Here is a 3,254-nt window from a genome sequence, read left to right as displayed (position 1 = left end):
CCATGCGAAACATGAATGAAATTTTTCATAGGCTGCAAAAAGCTAAATACTTTAGCATAATTGACCTAAAGGATGCGTATTTTCAAATACCATTGAAGGAAAGTTCAAGAAATCTCACAGCGTTTCGAACTCCTAAAGGACTATTTCGATTCAAAGTAGTCCCATTTGGACTCAAAAATGCTCCGTTTACTATGAACAGATTAATGAATAAAGCAATAGGATTCGATTTGGAACCCTATGTGTTCATCTACCTAGATGACATAGTGGTGGCCACGGAAACGCTAGAGGAGCATTTTCGTCTGCTTCAAGAAGTTGCTAAGCGGTTGCAAAAGGCTTGTTTAACAATTTCGGTTGAAAAAAGTCGCTTTTGTAGGAAAAAAATTCGGTATTTAGGTTACTTGTTAACTGAAAATGGGCTTGCCATAGATAGCAGTAAATTGGAACCAATACTAAACTACTCTCGTCCAAAAACGATTCGTGATGTGAGACGACTGATGGGTTTAATGGGTTTCTACCAAAAATTTATAAAAAATTATAGCCACGTTACAGCTCCAATAACAGATCTTTTGAAAAAAACAAAAAAATTCAAGTGGACTGAAGAGGCCGATAATGCCCTCAGCGAACTAAAATCTGTGCTAACATCTTCACCGGTGCTGGCAAACCCACGTTACGATCAACCTTTTATAATCGAAACCGATGCATCCCAGCTTGCAGTAGGGGCAGCACTGTTACAAGAATTTCCAGAAGGAAAAAGAATTATCGGGTATTTCAGCAAGAAATTATCAAGTACTCAGCGCAAATATGCAGCAACCGAGAAAGAATGCCTTGCAGTTCTTCTCGCGATCGAAAATTTCAGGCACTATATAGAAGGGACCACCTACACGGTAATCACGGATGCCAAAAGCATAACGTGGTTATTTTCAATTACAGCAGCCAACGGAAATTCTCGTTTACTCCGTTGGGCGTTGAAACTCCAATCCTATGATTTTGTCATACAGTATAGGAGAGGGAAAGATAATATTCTTGCAGACTGTTTATCTCGAATAGAAACTATTCAAATAGTTGACGAAGATTATACTGATCTATGCAATAAAATAACAAAATTTGCAGATAAATATAAAGACTTTAAGGTCATCGGAGGAAAGATCTATAAACATGTTCCGGATATGGCGAAAATTCAAGATAAACGATTTTGCTGGAAGTACTATCCACCGTTAAACGAAAGAGTACAATTAATTAAAGCTGATCATGAACCAGCCCACCTAGGATATGAAAAAACAATTGCGAAATTGAAACAGAAAGTTTATTGGCCAAAAATGGCCCAAGATACGAAATTTTTTTGCCAATCTTGTTTACCATGCAAAATATCAAAAAATAATAACATCAATGCAACTCCACCTATGGGCTCTCAAAAGAAGCATTGCGACCATCCCTGGCAATTTATAACCCTTGATTATTTAGGCCCTTTTCCAGCATCTGGAAAGGCAAGAAGTACATGCCTACTTGTAGTGACGGATGTATTCACGAAGTTCATCCTAGCACAACCGTTTAGGCAAGCAACTGCTAGTTCCTTGGTCCAATTTTTGGAACAATCCATATTTTTATTATTTGGAGCACCAGAAATAGTGCTAACGGATAATGGTAGCCAATTTACATCTAAAATATTTGGAGACCTCCTATCAACCTATGGAATAACGCATTGGCTAACCCCATCTTATCACCCACAAGTGAATAACTCTGAAAGGGTAAATAGAGTTATTACCACCGCAATTAGGGCAACCATAAAAAATAATCATAAAACATGGGCAGACAATATCCAAAACATTGCATGTGCAATAAGGAATTCTATCCATGATTCTACCAAATATACTCCCTATTTTCTTACATTCGGACGAAATATGATATCAAATGGACGAGAATATAAAACAATAGAAAGCATGAATAATTCAAAACAAGAGCATGGCCTTTCAGAAGAAGATAAAGAAAATCTCTACGACCAAGTAAAGAAAAATTTAAAGGAAGCATATGAGAAACAGGCGAAGTACTACAACCTGAGATCTAACGCGAAAGCACCGAAATATCAGCTTGGGGAAAAAGTACTCAAGAAAAGCACCTTTCTGTCTGATAAAGGGAAAGACTTTTGCGCCAAACTGGCACCAAAATTTACAGAGGCCAAAGTAAAAACTGTTCTAGGTGACAGTTATGAACTGGAGGATTTATCGGGAAAGCCAATCGGCATTTTCCACGCCTCATTTTTAAAGAAATTCTAGTCGAGGAGGATTAAAAGCTATGAACCTTCTTCGGAGTGACAAATTTTAAAATTAAAAACAGGTTAAAAAAACGAATTCAAGGAAAAGAATGCGGAACAGATCAACCTAAGAAACTAGACAAGAGAAACGAGTAATAACTTAAATATCGCTGCAAATTTACTACCTACTCCTGGTTAAGCCTCCTAACGAGTTAGTTTACAAGCGAGATTTTAGTTCCTACCGTTACAAACTATAGCTACTTAATCTAGGTTAATAATAGTTAGTCCTATATATATATATAAATAAAAACGTAGATCCGGGCTATTCTACGTAAAATCTTGCAGCTGTCTTTTCCAATAGCTCACCTAAAAAAAATTACAAATAAACGAAATTAAAAATAAATACATATATGATCACCTGAAACAAAAAAACAAAAATGATTAGTAATTGTTAATATTTTAGAACACAGAGTACTCTCCGTGAAAGCTGCAGCACCCGCAGCACCAAAATAAAACATTGTATGCTCAACTGTCAGCATACGACAAAGATGGCAACCGTCATCCGCTGGATTCCTAATTTGCTTTAGTCCTCAGTAGATTAGAGTCCTGAAATAAAGAATTTATCAGTGAAAAATATATTTAATAAAATACGTATAACGGTTTGATAATATTAGGAAAGAGTTCAATTAAATTACCTTGCACTTCCGAACGAATTTTTCCGTACGACGTTCACAACACTATCCATTTTGATAACTTAGAAGTAAACAAGCTTTCGTATAACTGTCAGAATCGCCAGTGTTGCCATTTATGCAGTAATATTTATGGTGTAATTTAATATATGCTATAAATTATAGTACAGGTGCTTACGAAATATTTCAAATAGAATAATTTTGAGAATGTAAAACACATGTTATTGTAATTTATAAATTACGTCTCCGTTTTCGTTAAAGTGCTGAAAATCAATGAATGAGTCAGTAAGAATATTGATGTGATTGATTCGAGGCAA

The 3,254-nt window shown here is 35.8% G+C and overlaps 1 long non-coding RNA gene across 1 annotated transcript; it reads right to left on the bottom strand.

Moving 5' to 3' along the window:
- Positions 1–2,408: 2,408 nt before the first annotated feature.
- On the bottom strand, positions 2,409–2,996 carry LOC131438823 (uncharacterized). The gene is made up of 2 exons (XR_009230993.1): positions 2,944–2,996; positions 2,409–2,854 (listed from the first exon to the last, which is right to left on the bottom strand). It is a non-coding gene; the product is annotated as an uncharacterized LOC131438823 (long non-coding RNA).
- Between the last annotated feature and the right edge of the window lie 258 nt (positions 2,997–3,254).

The sequence above is a fragment of the Malaya genurostris genome, chromosome 3 (assembly GCF_030247185.1).
Source record: "Malaya genurostris strain Urasoe2022 chromosome 3, Malgen_1.1, whole genome shotgun sequence".
Lineage (NCBI taxonomy): Eukaryota > Metazoa > Arthropoda > Insecta > Diptera > Culicidae > Malaya > Malaya genurostris.
Note: the sequence above shows the minus strand (reverse complement) of the source record. Positions and strands in the feature narration are given on the sequence as shown.